The following is an 18,836-nucleotide window of genomic DNA, read 5'->3' as shown; positions in this document are numbered from 1 at the left end:
GAGCGATCTCTGCAATAAGTTAATATAAGGGCCGCTCCTGCCAGCCTCGGCCGAACATTAGTGGACAGTATTTGAATAGTAATAGCACGGCCTTGCAGAGAGTGCTACGATAGTAGTTAATAGTGATCCAAAAACTGTATGTCAAACTTGCATGAACATTATACAGGGTGTCCCAGCTATCTTCGTTCTCGCTTCCCACGCACGGGTTCCCGGGTTCGATTCCCGGCGGGGCCAGGGATTTTCTCTGCCTTGTGATGGCTGGGTGTTGTGTGCTGTCCTTAGGTTAGTTAGCTTTAAGTAGTTCTAATGTCTAGGGGACTGATGACCATAGATGTTAAGTCCCATAGTGCTCAGAGCCATTTGAACCATTTTGAACCAGCTATCTTGTCCACCCAAAATACCTCTGGAACAATAACAGCTCTTGGAAAACGACTTTCACCGGTAGCAATGTAGGGCTGGGGACCATGAATGTACATATTTGGGAACATTCTAAAACGAAAGCATATGTGTTTTTTAAATGGACCTCCTATATTTTTTCTTCAGCAATCCATAGCATGACGAAGCACATACACAATGGCGTTGATTGCATGGCAATATTCCCATTACATCCCGAGATATTGAGACGCGAAGTTGATGCTTGAAACATCCGACATGCGCTGCTAGCGAAAGTCCTGAGGCTCAGACGTGAACCCCATGCTGCCCGTAATCGCGATGTGATTGACATGTGTAATCACACCTCCATACTTATCAAGAGGTCCGAAACGAATAATACGGTCTGCTGCCATCAACTCTCATAAGCACATAATGATTTCCCTCTTGCACGTTTTACGTATCTACGTACACAATATGAACGGTTACAGATCGGTGTACACGCGTCATGTTGTCTTATTTATCCTGCACACCCAAAATAAGGTTTATCTAATGCGTTATATGACCCATTGTGCCTGTCGCGCAGGGCCTGGCGCTACCTAGTCAAGTGTCCAACGTAGTTCCTACTACTGCCACCGTTACTACTTCGCCTTGTTTATTATTTGCGACCCATGCAAACTCCTGTACTCCACTACCCTCCGAGCATCCCATTTGTTGTTGCTTTGGCGTGCAGTACACCGCTTGCCAGTGTAGTCGTGCATCAGAGTAATCTAGTGAATAAACGTTGTGTTGTGGAACTTATACTACACAGTATAATGTACACACATGAAGATGTGGTAGACATGCTGCTGATCATTATGATTATTAAGTTAATATATCTGTTTTCTACCCTACTCTACATACCTTTACTGTACCCTGTTGTAGGTGGACGAAATGCTGTTAAGGCAGAACGACTGTACAGAAGACGATTCCCTGACAAGCCATCGCCTTCGCCCCGGATGTTTCGTCGTCTCATATCTCGTCTACGTGAAACGGGAAGCTTAAATTCAAGACCTCGACATCGTCCTAGAACACGCACAGTTGAACGTGCTGAAGTTGCTGTTCTAAGACGATTCCCTGACAAGCCATCGCCTTCGCGCCGGATGTTTCGTCGTCTCATATGTCGTCTGCGTGAAACGGGAAGCTTAAATTCAAGACCTCGACATCGTCCTAGAACACGCACAGTTGAACGTGCTGAAGTTGCTGTTCTCGGTACCATATCTGTGAATCCTCAAATCAGCACACGTCAAATTGAACGTGAAGTTGGTGTGTCGAAATCAAGTTCAGAGCGTATTCTTAAACGTCATAAATTTCATCCTTACTATGTTCATTTACACCAGAATCTTCATGGAAATGACTTCCGCAATAAGGTAACATTTTGTCGGTCGGCTCAGCAAAAACGTCTGACTAATCCAAATTTTTTTGCAGATGTTCTCTTTACCGACGAGGCATCATTCTCCAACAAAGGAATTGTCAATATGAGGAATATGCATTATTGGTCCGCAGACAATCCAAAATGGCTCCGTCAGGTAGAGCATCAACGTACGTGGAAAGTTAATGTTTGGTGTGAGATTTTTGGAGATACCATTATCGGACCTTTCTTTATAAATTGCATCCAGAATGGGAGACAGTACTCCAGATTTATACGACACAATCTTCCTTTTCTCTTGGACACCGAACCTCTGAACCGGAGAATGGTCATTTGGTATCAGCATGACGGATGCCCTGCACAAAACGCCTTACGAGCACGACGACTTCTGAACCCTAAGTTCCCTGGTAGGTGGATTGGACGAGGTGGCCCAGTTAGGTGGCCTGCCCGATCTCCGGACCTTACACCGCTGGATTATTTTCTTTGGGGAGCAGTGAAAATTGCTGTTTACCAACATGAACCAACAACACCAGAGGACATGAAGCAACGCATTATTGATGCTTGTACAGCCATCAAAGAGGAAACAGTAGCACGAAGTAAGGCATCCTTCATCCGCAGAGTGACCCTATGTATGCAAACTAATGGGCGTCACTTTGAGCATGAGATGTGAACGCTATGTTTAGTATGTAGTGCTGGTATCACAGTAGAAGTTTCTACAAAGGGCCATTTTACCCAGTGATGTTAAGAAACATTTGTTTGCAACAATTTGTCATTTAACGCATTAGATAAACATAACATTGATAATTATGTGAAATAAAACTAATTGGTTAAACACGTTTACATTCATCTTCTATGTCCTACCTGAACTTCCCAAATCAAAACATTTTTACCTAAACATCTGTAAAACGTTTAGTCCACTAGCTCGTTTCACTAAAACCATCAACATGAATTTTACTATTACGAGTGAACGATTAACTGTCACTTGCGCTAGATCTACAGTAAAGTAAAGTTTTAACGTTGAACGGCATTACCTTTTTCGTAACGGATTAACGATAAGCGAAGTTAACTTTGTGACTAACGTTGCGGTACACAGATATGTTACAGAACCGCATCACCCCTAGCCTATGGGATAAATACCTGCTGGAATGTACGACGTTAATGTAAGATGGCAGCAGACCGTATTATTCGTTTCGGACCTCTTGGTAAGTATGGAGGTGTGAATACACATGTCAATCACATCGCGATTACGGGCAGCATGGGGTTCACGCCTGAGCCTCAGGACGTGCGCTAGCAGCGCATGTCGGGTGTTTCAAGGGTCAACTTCGCGTCTCAATATCTCGGGATGTAATGGGAATATTGCGATGCAATCAGCGCCATTGTGTATGTGCTTTGTCATGCTATGGATTGCTGAAGAAAAAATATAGGAGGCCCATTTAAAAAACATAAGTTTGTGTTAAAAAACACATATGCTTTCGTTTTAGAGTGTTTCCTAATATGTACATTCATGGGCCCCAGCCCTACATTGCTACCGGTGAAAGTCGTTTTCCAATAGCTGTTATTGTTCCAGATATATTTTGGGTGGACAAGATAGCTGGGACACCCTGTATACAGGGTGAGTCACCCAACGTTACCGCGGGATTTATTTCGTAAACCACATCAAATACTGACGAACCGATTCCAAAGACCGAACGTGAGAGAGGGTCTAGTGTAATTATTTAATACAAACCATACAAAAACGCGCGGCAGCATGTTTTTTAACACAAACCTACGTTTTTTAAATGGAACCACGTTAGTTTTGTTAGCACATCTGAACATATAAACAAATGCATAATCAGTGCCGTTTGTTGCATTGTAAAATGTTAATTACATCCGGAGATATTGCAACCTAAAGTTGACGCTTGAATCTCCGACGTTCAGTTGCGTTTTGGGACAAACACGGGCCAAGGTCGGAGAGCAGCATATGCAGGGACATGTTTACGTTGGTGACCGTGTTTACGAGTGTGGCTGTAGTGCACTGTTGTGGTTTGGTCTAGCTGTCGCAGTGTCCGCATGTAGCGCTTGCTGCTGTTGTTATTCTGCATTCGTCTCCGTACGCAGACCAACTGTAGTACACCGTGGTACCAGACGTCTGTGATAGTGTAGTGTTGTAGGAACTGTCCATGGTGTATTCGAACTCTGAAAAGGCGGAGATGATACTCATCTATGGCGAGTGTCGACGAAATGCAGCTGACGCCTGCAGGGTGTATGCAGAACGGTACCCGGACAGAGAGCATCCAACGTGCCGCACATTGCAAAACATCTACCGCCAACTGTATGCAACAGGTATGGTCGTAGCACGCAAACGGGTCGGTAACAGGCCCGTCACAGGAGAAGTGGGTGCAGTTAGTGTTAGCTGATGTTACCATGAACCCACACATGAGTACACGAGACACTGCGAGAGCCGGTGGACTGAGTCAAAGTAGTGTCATGCGCATACTGCATCGTCACCGCTTTCACCCGTTTCATGTGTCGCTACATCAGCAATTACATGGTGATGACTTTAATCATCGAGTGCAATTCTGTCAATGGGCACTAACAGAGAATGCGTAGCAGTTCTACCTATTTACCAATGAAGCGGGTTTCACAAACCACGGGGCAGTGAATCTACGGAACATGAATTACTGGTCCGTGGACAATCCTTGCTGGCTTAGACAGGTAGAGCGAGAGCGACCGTGGACTGTAAATGTATGGTGCGGAATCATTGGCGACCACCTCATTGGTCCTCACTTCATTGCAGGGGCCCAAACAGCTGCAACATACATCGCGTTTCTACAGAATGATCTACCAACGTTGCTCGAAAGTGCCCACTGGAAACGCGTCGACATATGTGGTATCAGCATGATTGTGCACCTGCACATTCCGCAATTATCACTAGGCTGACCCTTGACAGGATATTCGATGGGCGTTTCATAGGACGTGGAGGACGCATACATTGGCCAGCCCGTTCTCCTGATCTTACACCTCTGGACTTCCTTCTGTGGGGTACGTTAAAGGAGAATGTGTACCGTGATGTGCCTCCAACCCCAGAGGATATGAAACAACCTTTTTTGGCAGCCTGCGGCGACATTACACCGGATGTACTGCGGTGTGTACGACGCCTGAGATTGCAATTGTGTGCAGCAAATGATGGCCACCACATTGAACATCTATTGGCCTGACATGTCGGGACACACTATATTCCACTCCGTAATTGAAAACGGAAACCACGTGTGTACGTGTACCTCACCCCTCATGGTAATGTACATGTGCGTCAGTGAAAAAGACCAATAAAAAGTTGTTAGCATGTGGACGTAATGTACTGTTCCAGTCTCTTCTGTACCTAAGGTCCATCATCGTTCCCTTTGGATCCCTACATAATTCGGTGCTCTCCGATACACACAATCGAACAGCGGAGGAGTGGTACTCAAGCGTCAACTTTAGGTTACAATATCTTCGGATGTAATTAACATTTTACAATGCAACAAACGGTACTGATTACATATTTGTTTATATGTTCAGATGTGCTAACAAAACTAACGTGGCTCCATTTAAAAAAACGTAGGTTTGTGTTAAAAAACATACTGCAGTGCATTTTTGTATGGTTTGTATTAAACAATTACACCAGCCCCTCTCCTCTCGTTTGGTCTGTGGAATCGGTTCGTCAGTATTTGATGTGGTTTACGAAATATATCCAGCGGTATTGTTAAGTGACTCACCCTGTATAGCAAAGGACTCGGATTTATGTTGCATGTCGAACATCGCTTGCGACACCATTGTTATTTCAAAGTTAAGTATTGTCAATCTGCTTTATTGAAATAAAACTACTAATGTTATTTGCTTGAATTTTTGTTTAGCATTCTGGGAAGGCAGTATCCTTTAGGCACCCTATGCGAGACGAATCGGCAGGACCCCACAAATGGCGATAGGTATCCTCCGAACCCTGTGCCTGACGACCTCAGACTTATTTGTGTTTTTTGCTGGTGCCTTAATTTTCTCTTGTCTTTACTTTGCAGGGGCGCTTATTGGTTTAACAGTTTCTTGTCGTTTATGCTCATAATTGGTTTCAGGTGGGCGGAGCAGCAATTTTACTTGCTTGCCTTGTCCGTTTGTTGCATTTGTGACTTCCAATATGCCCACCCCACCTGTCCCGCTCCCTGCTGGGCCGCCTTAGCTGCAAGCGTCAGACGCCACACAGCTAATGCAGATGTGTCCGTTCCAGACGCAGCAGATCTCAGCACTACTCAACACACTGATGCACCTAATAGTCAACACTGCACGCTCGACAGAACAAGCACCGCCTGCTACAGCAGATATACCACCTTTTCGACAGTTTAGTGAACGAGACAAAGAATAGCTCGATTGGCTGCACCAGTTCGATGCCCATATGCTAGCTCACAACATCCCAGGTGTTGTGAAACTGCCATGTCTATTATCCACGGTAGGAAGTGCGGTGTTCAGATTAATTCAAAAACTCTTTCCTAACGCCCCTCCCAGTGAGCTTGCGTATGACAATGTTATCCCTTCGCTGACTAACTATTACGACCAACAACTGAATGCGGTAGCAGCTGGGTATCAATTCTTTAATTGCAAAAAAACGGTCAGAACAATGTTATCTCGAGTGGGTAACAGATTTTTAAGGTATCACAAGGAAATGCAAATTTAAATATGCTTGTGGTGCTTTATATTAAGATGTCATGTTGTGTGATGCGATAGTGTACAACGTACCTGCTGTCAACTCAAAGAACAAACTTTGCAACAGTCTGATCCATCATTTAACAGATAGCGCAAATACTAGATCAGTACGACTCCGAGCCTTGTAGGGTCATACGGCTGAGGAGCCAGCTATTTTTCAGGTTGAGTCCCTCGCTTGTGATCGCCCCATTCCGCACCGGAGGCTTGCGCTAGCCAAGCCGAGTAAACAACCGTCGAAGCCGCGTAAACAGTTCGCTACACAGGCGGCTGCACAGGACAAGAGAATTAAGTCTAGACGGAGATGTTATTGACGGCACAAACACAAAGACTGCCTCTTCCGACCAGCTCAGTGCTACGCTTGTGGTACGAAAGGACATGTGCAATCCGTTTGTTTGCAACGGAACAAACATAAGAATTCGACCCACTCACAAAAATCTGATCACGAGGCCCATGTCATTAAGGCAGTATATTCAAAGTCTGCAATCGCAACACTAGCAAGCGTACAGTTTCTTCAGGATCCCTGTCGAATAAACTTTTTGTTCATTTATTTCTTTGTAGGAAATATATGAAATTTGAGTTGGGCACTGGTGCCGAGAAATTTGTTGTCACATCGATACTCAGGATTCTGACTTGATTCAATCTTTTCCGCTGAACTATAGGAAAATTGCACAGGCCACGGTAGCTGATTCAGATTTGAACATTTTGCTAACATACATTCGCACATCTTGGCCTCGTTCCTAGCATAGCATAAAGAACACTGTAGTCGCCGATACTTTGCACGTCGGCATACCCTGGCTGTACAGAAAAGTGTGATTCTTGTTCAAAATGACAGTGGTTCAAAATGTTTCAAATGTCTCTGGGCACTATGAGACTTAACATCTGTGGTCATCAGTCCCCTAGAACTTAGAACTACTTAAACCTAACTAACCTAAAGACATCACACACATCCATGCCCGAGGCAGGATTCGAACCTGCGACCGTAGCAGTCCCGCGGTTCCGGACTGAGCGCCTACAACAGCTAGACCACCGCGGCTGGCAAAATGACAGTGGACAGTCACGTGTGTTGATCCCTAAAGTTTTGCAAAGTGAAGTGTTGCAGTTACTTCACCAGGGACACTGGGGGATTGTTCATACGAAACAGTTAGCGTGTCGACACTGTACATGGCAGGGTATGGAGGTTCAAATAGAGCAGATGAGGTCACAGTGTCACGCATGTGCGGAAAATCAGTCCGCTCAGCCACAAAAATTTTCTGCTAGGCCTAAGTCGCAATCGCCGAGGCAACTTGTGCACATTGTCTTTTGCGGAACTTTTTTGGAACACTCGTTGGTTGATTGTGGCTGACTGGTGCAGCAAGTTTGCTTTTGCTGTGCCCATGAAATCGAAAACGTCCCGTAGCACAATTCAGGTATTGTCATCGATTTTTTGCCTCGAAGGTTTACCTGAAGTAATAGTGTCAGACAACGGCCCTCAGTTCACGTCAAATGAATTTGAAACATATTGTGGACGCAATAGCATGCAGCATCTAATTAGTGCACCGTTCCATCCACAGTCAAACGGTGAAGCGGACTTCCTTTTCACAACATTCAAGCAGCAGATGGCGAAACTTCGGTCCGCACACACCAGAGATCAAGCATTGCAACTGTCTCTCGCCTCGTATCATTCGCACCCTCGAGATGAACCATTGCCGGCGGAATTGCTTGACGGCTGCCGCCATCGGACACTGCTCCACCTGCTCCACCCTCCTCAGCATCCGGCGCCGGAGGAAGGCCGCACCGCAAGTATCGGTTCGCTCCACATGATATTGTCTTTTACAGAGTTTTTAGTAGCAAAAGGCGGTGAGGGCGAGGCGAGATCGTTCGTCGACTTGGCGCTTCCCTGTACCTTCTGTCAGGTCCAGGTGGCTTGCAGTACTGCCATCAAAACCAACTTCGCCTCTGTCATGTACACGATGAGCTTTTAGTGCTCTTCCTCCAGATTCACGGATCCAGATGACAGCGCGGCCACAACAGCCGCAAGAGGGTGTCATCACGACACTGCATGACGACCCCATGGAGACTGAGTCTTAGCCTCCTCCACCTCCTCTCGTCCAACCGATGGAGCGGGATCAGCCCACACCGCAGCATTCGCCCTCATGTGGTCCATAGCAGCAGATGGTGGACACGGTCCCTTCTGGTCGTTTTCCACGGGACGTTTCCTCCTGAGCCCAGGCCAGGTGGCAGGGTACGGCCGGAGGCATGACGTCCCTCGCAGCCACAGCTTCCGGCCCGACGTGGCGCTCACGTTCCTGCATCTACCGCCGTGGTCGCACTCCCTACACGACGACGGTCATTCGCTTTGGGGGAGGGAATGTTCTGGCGGAACCACAAGCATCGGAACGAAGAGGAAGAATGCAAGACCAGAGAAGGCGTTGAGGCGATGCCAGTCAATAGCTCGCTGACAAGGACCGCGCCATGACAGGGGCGACCCTTGCAAGAAGATAATGTAAGCGTCGCTTCTGCCAGCCTCGGCCGAACGTTAGTGGACAGTATTCGCAGAGTATTAGCATGGGCTTGCAGCGAGTGCAACGATAGCAGTTATTAGTGATCCACCAACGGTGTGGCAAACTTGCATGAACATTATTTATAGCAAAGGACTCGGATTCATACTGCATGTCACCCATCGCTAGCGATACCATTGTTATTTCAAATTTAAGTATTGTCAATCTGCTTTATTGAAATAAAACTACTAATGTTATTTGCTTGAATTATTATACAGCATTTCAGGAATGCAGCATCCCTTAGGCACGCAATACAAGACGAGTGGGCAGAACCCCACACCTTGTTGCCCTGTTTCTGTTTGTATTTTGCATTTCATTATTTCCACCAACTAAACTTTGCGAATTTCGTTCATTATGTCTCATTCGGTCCGTCGCAATTTGTGCATTCTTGACAAAGTGTAGCTCTCGTAGAGCGCTTTTGAATGACACTGTTGTGTCTTTGCGTTTGCCAATGAGCAGTTCCTGGTTCCTCAATGGCAGTCTCATGTAGCACTGTCGCATTATCTCCTTGGTCCAGGTAACGGTTCTTGTTGACAAGCATCTCAAAAAATATTACCTGACAGCGGCACTTCGATGCTTCGTAGTCCTTCCCTCGCATAACCTCCTGTGTTATACTTTCTTCGGAGTCCTCTGACCAGTAGGTCCTTATGAAAACCTCTCTGAATTCACCAGAGCTGCGGCACTTTTTTGCGACGCTACCCATGTGCTCGGCTATTGAACCCTCCATCCACAGACAAATTTCAATTTGTATTCTAGTGGCCATGAAGCAGCCCTATCGTACTGAGTAGCTCATGACTTGGGATGTAATGAATTGTGTTTCACTTTGTGGACCTGGAAATTTTGTATTGAGAGAAAATGTTTTAAGTCGAAATAATCATATTTCGCGCCACTGGACGTTCACTAACCTCTGGCGCGAGTGCGTCCAGGATTTCATCGCCGACTGATCCCTGAATGCTTTTGTACTCTCGTCTCGTGCCATCAGAGTCATGTAGTTATGTTCCTGTACGTCAGAGTCGCGGAAATTGTTGTCTGGCTCGGTACTTTGTGCACTACCGGCCAATGAAGGCGCGCTCGGCCGAGCACCGTGCTCCGTTAAGCTGTCGTTCCTTCTGTTTATCGGCCTGTGCTGGGGATGTGGCTACAAAGTGAGTTGCAAAATATTGCTTGTGATATTCTTGATGACTAACAAACTCACATCTACATGCTGTTGCTTCTGGCTGAATTTCTACACTACCGAGCCGTTCGCACATTGGTCTCTTCTCATCTGCGAGCTCATCCTGCTAGGTAGTGAGACATGATTCCTCGTCTTTGATTTCTAACATTTATTCCCGAGTCTTTTCAGCTACTCTCTTTCCCTGTTATTTTGACATTTGCCAGCGTTTCCTGACCTCGCGCAGCTTGGGATTTTTTGCCGCGCATCTCGTACTATTAATCTGGCTGCTTCCGCCTCCGACTCTAATGCATCTGCCGGCCGGTGTGGCCGAGCGGTTCTAGGGGCTGAAATCTGGAACCGCGCTACCGCTACTGTCTCAGGTTCGAATCCTGCCTCGGGCATGGACGTGTGTGATGTCCTTAGGCTAGTTAGGTTTAAGTGGATCTAAGTTCTAAGGGACTGATGACCTTAGACGTTAAGTCCCATAGTGCTCAGAGCCATTTTAACCATTTTTCTAATGCATCTCGCTACTCAACTTGACTCTGATCTTCTTTTAAACAATGCACAGATTCATGCCTAAGCCCACGAACGAAACCTACTCTAAAATGTCGTACACATCCCCGTAAACCGATCTGTTCCACGAAAGCTTGCTCAACGCTGTTAGCAATGACGTAACATCAGACAAGAAGTGACACAGAAGCCGCTGACAAGAAACAAGTAAAAAAATAAATGACACAAACAATTCTTCCGTGTGTTTCTGCTTTTAGGAAACTTTAATTGTCGAGTGCTATTAATAGTGTTCCATAGATTTCGTGTTTGTTTTGAATACAGGTCAGAGACAGGTAGTGCTATTTTCATTGTTTTCTACAAGAAGTGGTTTGCAATCACAGTTTAGTCGATAAACAGCCGCCTTTAGTGAATTAGCAGTCTAGTTAAAAGTTGATTAAGTCTCTTCAGTAAATTGATTCCTTAGGATGGATAGGATGTGTGACTGCTGTGTATGGACGCAGGAGGAGCTGGCCACTCTTCGCGAACAGCTGAGCGTGTTGATGGCCGCGGTCAGCCGTCTTCAGGCTGCTGCCTCGGAGTGTAGCGGCAGTGGGGAGTCTGGTGCGTCGCAAGGTACACCCCAGGTGTTACATGCTTCACCCACTGTCCCTGCTGTCGAGACATCTTCGCGGGTACCGGGCGCGGTTGGGCCACCCTCTCCCCAAGGGGAGTGGCGGGTTCAGCGGCGTTCGCGGCGCACGAGGCGGAGGGTAAATATGGAGGCTGGCCGTGTGGCATCGCCCGCTCTGCCTGTGAGTGGACATGTGGCTGCTCCTTCAGTAAGGTCCGAGCAGGCACACGGGGGGAGGGGTTTTGTTAGTTATTGGGAGCTCCAACGTTAGGCGGGTGATGGAGCCCCTTAGGGAAATAGCGGAAAGGTCGGGGAAGAAGGCCAGTGTTCACTCTGTATGCTTGCCGGGGGTCTCATTCGAGATGTGGAGGAGGCCCTACCGGCGGAGATAGAGAGCACTGGGTGCACCCGACTGCAAATTGTTGCTCATGTCGGCACCAATGACTCCTGCCGTCTGGGTTCAGAGGTCATCCTCAGTTCTTACAGGCGGTTGGCGGAGTTGGTGAAGGCGGAAAGCCTCGCTCGCGGGGTGGAATCAGAGCTAACTATTTGTAGTATCGTTCCCAGAACCGATCGCGGTCCTCTGGTTTGGAGCCGAATGGAAGGCTTAAACCAGAGGCTCAGATGATTCTGCGGAGAGCTAGGGTGCAAATTTCTCGACCTCCGCTATCGGGTGGAGAAATGTAGGGTCCCCCTGAATAGGTCAGGCGTGCACTACACGCCGGAAGCGACTACGAAGGTAGCGGAGTACGTGTGGAGTGCACATGGATTTTTTTTAGGTTAGAGAATTCCCTCCCTAGGCCCGACAAGACGCCTCCTGAGACGCGGCAAGGCAGGAGTAGGCAAAATGCAACAGGGAATAACAATATTAATGTGCTAATAGTAAACTGCAGGAGCGTCTATAGAAAGGTCCCAGAACTGCTCTCATTAATAAACGGTCACAACGCCCATATAGTACTAGGGACAGAAAGTTGGATGAAACCACATGTAAACAGTAATGAAATCCTAAACTCAGATTGGAATGTATACCGCAGAGACAGGCTGGACAGTGAAGGGGGAGGCGTGTTTATAGCGATAAGAAGTGAAATAGTATCGAAGGAAATTGACGGAGACTCGAATTGTGAAATGATTTGGGTGAAGGTCACGGTTAAAGCAGGCTCAGACATGGTAATTGGATGTCTCTATAGGCCCCCGGGCTCAGCAGCTGTTGTGGCTCAGCACCTGAAGAATAATTTGGAAAATATTTCGAGTAGATTTCCCCACCATGTTATAGTTCTGGGTGGAGATTTTAATTTGCCAGATATAGACTGGGAGACTCAAACGTTCATAACGGGTGGCAGGGACAAAGAATCCAGTGAAATATGTTTAAGTGCTTTATCTGAAAACCACCTTGAGCAGTTGAACAGAGAACCAACTCGTGGCGATAACATATTAGACATTCTGGTGACAAACAGACCCGAACTATTTGAATCAGTTAATGCAGTACAGGGAATCAGCGATCATAAAGCGGTTACTACATCGATGATTTCAGCCGTAAATAGAAATATTAAAAAAAGGTAGGAAGATTTTTCTGTTTAGCAAAAGTGACAAAAAGCAGATTTCAGAGTACTTGATGGCTCAACACAAAAGTTTTGTCTCAAGTACAGATAGTGTTGAGGATCAGTGGACAAAGTTCAAAACCATCGTACAGTATGCGTTAGTTGAGTATGTGCCAAGCAAGATCGTAAGAGATGGAAAAGAGCCACCGTGGTACAACAACCGAGTTAGAAAACTGCTGCGGAAGCAAAGGGAACTTCACAGCAAACATAAACATAGCCAAAGCCTTGCGCACAAACAAAAATTACACGACACGAAATGTAGTGTGAGGAGGGCTATGCGAGAGGCTTTCAATGAATTCGAAAGTAAAGTTCTATGTACTGACTTGGCAGAAAATCCTAAGAAATTTTGGTCCTATGTCAAATCGGTAGGTGGATCGAAACAACATGTCCAGACACTCTGTGACCAAAATGGTACTGAAACAGAGGATGACAGACTAAAGGTCGAAATACTAAATGTCTTCTTCCAGAGCTGTTTCACAGAGGAAGACTGCACTGTGCTACCTTCTCTAGATTGTCGCACAGTTGACAAAATGGTAAATATCGAAATAGACGACAGAGGGATAGAGAACCAATTAAAATAGTTCAAAAGAGGAAAGGCCGCTGGTCCTGATGGGATACCAGTTCGATTTTACACAGAGTACGCGAAGGAACTTGCCCCCCTTCTTGCAGCGGTGTACCGTAGGTCTCTAGAAGAGCGAAGCGTTCCAAAGGATTGGAAAAGGGCACAGGTCATCCCCGTTTTCAAGAAGGGACGTCGAACAGATGTGCAGAACTATAGACCTATATCTCTAACGTCGATCAGTTGTAGAATTTTGGAACACGTATTATGTTCGAGTATAATGACTTTTCTGGAGACTAGAAATCTACTCTATAGGAATCAGCATGGGTTTCGAAAAAGACGGTCGTGTGAAACCCAGTTCGCGCTATTCGTCCACGAGACTCAGAGGGCCTTAGACACGGGTTCACAGGTAGATGCCGTGTTTCTTGACTTCCGCAAGGCGTTTGACACAGTTCCCCACAGTCGTTTAATGAACAAAGTAAGAGCATACGAATTATCAGATCAATTGTGTGATTGGATTGAGGAGTTCCTAGATAACAGAACGCAGCATGTTATTCTCAATGGAGAGAAGTCTTCCGAAGTGAGAGTGATTTCAGGTGTGCCGCAGGGGAGTGTCATAGGACCGTTGCTATTCACAATATACATAAATGACCTGGTGGATGACATCGGAAGTTCACTGAGGCTTTTTGCAGATGATGCTGTCGTGTATCTAGAGGTTGCAACAATGGAAAATTGTACTGAAATGCAGGAGGATCTGCAGCGAATTGACGCATGGTGCACGGAATGGCAATTGAATCTCAATGTAGACAAGTGTAATGTGATGCGAATACATAGAAAGATAGGTCCCTTATCATTTAGTTACAAAAGAGCAGGTCAGCAATTGGAAGCAGTTAATTACATAAATTATCTGGGAGTACGCATTAGGAGTGATTTAAAATGGAATGATCATATAAAGTTGATCGTCGATAAAGCAGATGCCAGACTGAGATTCATTGGAAGAATCCTAAGGAAAAGTAATCCGACAACAAAGGAAGTAGGTTACAGTACGCTTGTTCGCCCACTGCTTGAATACTGCTCAGCAGTGTGGGATCCGCACCAGATAGGTTTGATAGAAGAGATAGAGAAGATCCAACGGAGAGCTGCGCGCTTCGTTACAGGATCATTTAGTAATCGCGAAAGCGTTACGGAGATGATAGATAAACTCCAGTGGAAGACTCTGCAGGAGAGACGCTCAGTAGCTCGGTACGGGCTTTTGTTAAAACTCCGAGAACATATCTTCACCGAAGAGTCAAGTAGTATATTGCTCCCTCCTACGTATATCTCGCGAAGAGACCATGAGGATAAAATCAGAGAGATTAGAGCCCACAAAGAAGCATACCGACAATCCTCCTTTCCACGTACAATACGAGACTGGAATAGAAGGGAGAACCGATAGAGGTACTCAGGGTCCCCTCCACCACACACCGTCAGGTGGCTTGCGGAGTATGGATGTAGATGTAGATAGATGTAGAATACATACACTGAAATAAAATAACTACAACATACAAAAAATTGCTGAGTTACATCGCCTAGAGCCAAACGCGAGTCTTAATATTCTCAGTGCACCATAGTCTCACACTGAAGAAAGAAAAACACTCTCCTTTTCCCCAAATTCTGTTCTAATAAAATCACGTGCGGCCAAGCATAACACAAACTATGGTTCACAGGGAGCTGTGAATGTTGTTTAATAACCGCAAGCCAGTGCATCAATACTTTACCCTTTCACCTTGACTCAGGCGGCAGCAGAAAACGGCGCCCTATGGGCGATCAGCGGGGCGCTGCTGCAGCTGTAATTTCTGAAGCATCCACGAAAATTTGCAAACTACGCGGTGTGGCGTTCTGATTATCAGAACGCGATAAACTTCCCTATCAGAGCACTAAACCACAGCAGATTCCAGTGTGAGGTGCCTGTTCGCTGGTATGGCCTAACAAATTTGACACACAGGCAAGACGGTGTCTGCTGGAATATTCAAACATCAAGGCGAATAAGCTCACCCTCCTGATACTCGATATGTCCGAAATGATATGCAGTTCTACTGTCAGAACAGTTGGAAACTGTCTCACCCACTAAGGAAAGACCTGAAATTCTCCACCAGGGAATGGCCAGAAGACGAGGAAGGCATGAAATCACAACCACTTTCCACCAGGCCTAGGTACAGGAGCCAAATTAGCAAATCGAAACCGCCCCCATACTGCACATACCTATCGAACTATTTTCTATTCCTTGAATCTCCCCTATTGACTCTTCTGTTTCCCTAGTAGTTATTCCAGACACAGCACAAGGCTTCCCACACTGAGGGGCCAAGCCTCCACTTCGCATATCCAGAGAGGAGCCAATCAGCACTTACTCTTGTCTGAAAAAAGAAGATTTTAGACTAGGGAGGGGTCATTCTCATGGTACGCATGACAATGTTTTGGCAAAAAATGGGACCACAATTCCTCATTTACGGATCCACTGAGCGCTGCTTTCCAGAATCACTCGCACAGCCAGGTCGTTGTACTCAGCATTTATGCCCCCAAATGTATCTCCTTCGTTGTTCTCCATTGACTCCACTATGGCCCCTAGGGTCACACATAAGTTATATAAACATTATGTTCGCAATTTCCTTGAGTAAAAAGTCATTAAACACATTTAGCAAATGTAGTACTGGGGAGATCATGATCTAAAATATGATCGTTAACCTGACTGACAATGTTGTTAAAGTGAGAGAGTTACGTTCCATCTCCCAAGTTATTTAAGTAGTGACTTGTACAATGACATAGTTGCATTGGCTCAGAGGACCCAGTGGAATCTTAGAAATAAATAAACCTTATTAATATTGTAAGTGGCAAATATACATGAATTACTTGCAAATAAATACATCTGTGGAACGCTAGAACAGAAGAACAGGGAAGTAAAAGACAATAGAAAAGGAAATGAACAACAGCAAGTTTATTAATTGTCTGTAAGTTCCATGGAACAAGATGGCGAACCCCACAACTAGGTGGAGCAATTCAGTATGTAGCATAGTTTTTCAGTGGCAAGTGAATGCTGACCAGTTACTTGATAATTTCTTACGATGTGTTTTAGATCACCTCTGTTTATTACATGTCTTCATTTATAGACTAGTACACAAAACTTAAGGATGAAATAACTTTCCAGTTATGTGTCACTGTCAAGTAACACTGCTAACTGAAAACTGTATGGTACATAAAAACAACTGCTACCGTATAGTACAGAAGGTAAGTAAGTGAAGTATGCAGTGAGACAAACAGAAATAACTTGTTTATTCAAAGACAATAGTTACACTGAAGTTACTGCGATTTCCGATGGTCCTCTGGGCATATCAAACGCCAGTACATGGTTCTTAATAGAATGTGTGATCACCACGCACTGCATTGTCTGCTTTGGAATGTACTCCCATGCTGGCCACAAGGTCGGTATGGAGTTCTTGTGGAAGGCCTCTCCTTTCCTCCACCAAAGCTGCTGACAACTGCTGGATGATCATTGGTGCATGAGGACATGCTACAGTCGTAACACTGCACCGCTAAAATGATCATGTTTGACAACACTCCTGAGTGTATTACATATTAACACAACTTTCCAGATGAAGGCAGGTCCTGCATTGTCGAACATGATCGTTATGGGGTTCTAGGTGTTATGGTGTGCGGAGGCATAATGTTGAATGGGCGTATGGTCCTGCAGATCTTTTAATATGGTAGACTCATCAGTCATTGTTATTGTGACATTGTACACCTTCTTAATATGCGTCTCTTCCTGGGCTCATTCGGCACTGACTTTATTTATATGGATAACAGTGCGCAATCGTATCCAACAGCGTAGGTGGAGGAGCTCTTGGACAAGAGGACATTCGGCGAATGGATTGGGCTGCCCGTTCCCCTGACGTAAATTGCATCTAGCACGTGTGAGATAAGTCGGGAAGACGTATTCCATCACGTCCACATACACCAACGACCAGTTGTGAAACGGGCTGGTTAAGGAATGGAAAGCTATATCTCAGGAACTCCTTACGAACATTTTGGGCAGCATGGAAGCACGGTGCAGAGCAAGCAGTGCCGTCCGTGGTGACCGCACAGCCTGGTAAGTACCACATGTTCTGCCTTTTGTAATATCTATGAGACCATAATAAATGCCGGTGGCCTCAGTGTAATTACTGTCTTGGAAAAAAAAACTCATTTCTGTTCTTTTCATCGTATAGTTGTCTTATTTATATGCTGTACTATAGGTACTGCAGCAGTTCTTCCTATGTATGGTACAAGTTTAATCGAGCTGCTTTACTTGTTAGTGACACGCCATGTGAAGGTTACCTTCGTCTTTAAATTTTGCTCACCAGTGTACTTTGTTTGAATTCTCTCTCTCTCTCTTTATCCTTCTTTCTGTGTCTTACGCACACGGATATCCATATTATCCATATGGTACTGTTGTACTTTCAGAGATTCTGCTACGGAGCAGAAGAATTCATCAAGCAATCACTTCAGATTTTTTTAATTTGATTTTTGTTATCTTTTACATTTCGAGGAATTTTATGTGCCACACTAAAGCTGAGTAATTTATAGCGAAAGCAATTTATACTTCTAATACTACATTTATCAATATTAGCTGAGAATCTTGGCGTTGCCTGAATATTTATTTATATCTGTGTCCGAGCTCATATGAGCGGGATTTATTTTTGTCTGATATACCTTCTTTGCACACAAAGTTTGAATATAACGTTATCGGTGACTTGGGGGGAAAAGCTTGTTTGCTTCAGTAAGATGGGAGACAGTCATATAGAACAGGCTGTGCAAAAATCAACTGACACTAAGATCCACGCCTACAACACAAAAAATGGCTCTTAGCAGTATGGGACCTATGGGACCTTGTGGTTATTAACCATCATCCAGGAAGTAAGGTATAACAGATTAGCTGAAAGCATCCCATATTCCTTTGAATCTGAACAATATTGAAATTAAGCATCACCCAGGATTTAGGTTACAACAAATTAGTCTAAAGCATCACATATTCGTTTGAAGCTGAACAGTATAAAAATTATTCACTGAATTGTGTTTTTGCAACTTCACTGGATAGTTTCGATAGTGTTCAGCTTCAAAGGAATAGGGGATGCTTTCTACTAATCTGTTGTATCCTACTACATCCTGCATGATGGTTAACAACCGAGATCGGTAGATAACGAATGGGACAAACAAACGGCTGATGGTTAAAATGCACTTTAAAAAAAAAGGTTTAGTCAAAGCTTTAAATGACAGTACCTTTTTTCAGTAATTCGATTTTGATAGAATGAAGTCTATATATTGCCCTAAGCTATGCTCTCGTTTCCTGATGAAATCCCTTAAAATTTATAT

General features: G+C 45.1%; 1 protein-coding gene across 1 annotated transcript in view; it reads right to left on the bottom strand.

Moving 5' to 3' along the window:
* The window catches only part of LOC126298115 (Down syndrome cell adhesion molecule homolog), a 1,905,244-nt gene that overhangs the window by 435,871 nt on the left and 1,450,537 nt on the right, over positions 1-18,836 (bottom strand). The gene's annotated exons all lie outside the window — the stretch shown is intronic.

Source organism: Schistocerca gregaria, chromosome X (genome assembly GCF_023897955.1).
Source record: "Schistocerca gregaria isolate iqSchGreg1 chromosome X, iqSchGreg1.2, whole genome shotgun sequence".
NCBI classification, from domain to species: domain Eukaryota; kingdom Metazoa; phylum Arthropoda; class Insecta; order Orthoptera; family Acrididae; genus Schistocerca; species Schistocerca gregaria.
Note: the sequence above shows the minus strand (reverse complement) of the source record. Positions and strands in the feature narration are given on the sequence as shown.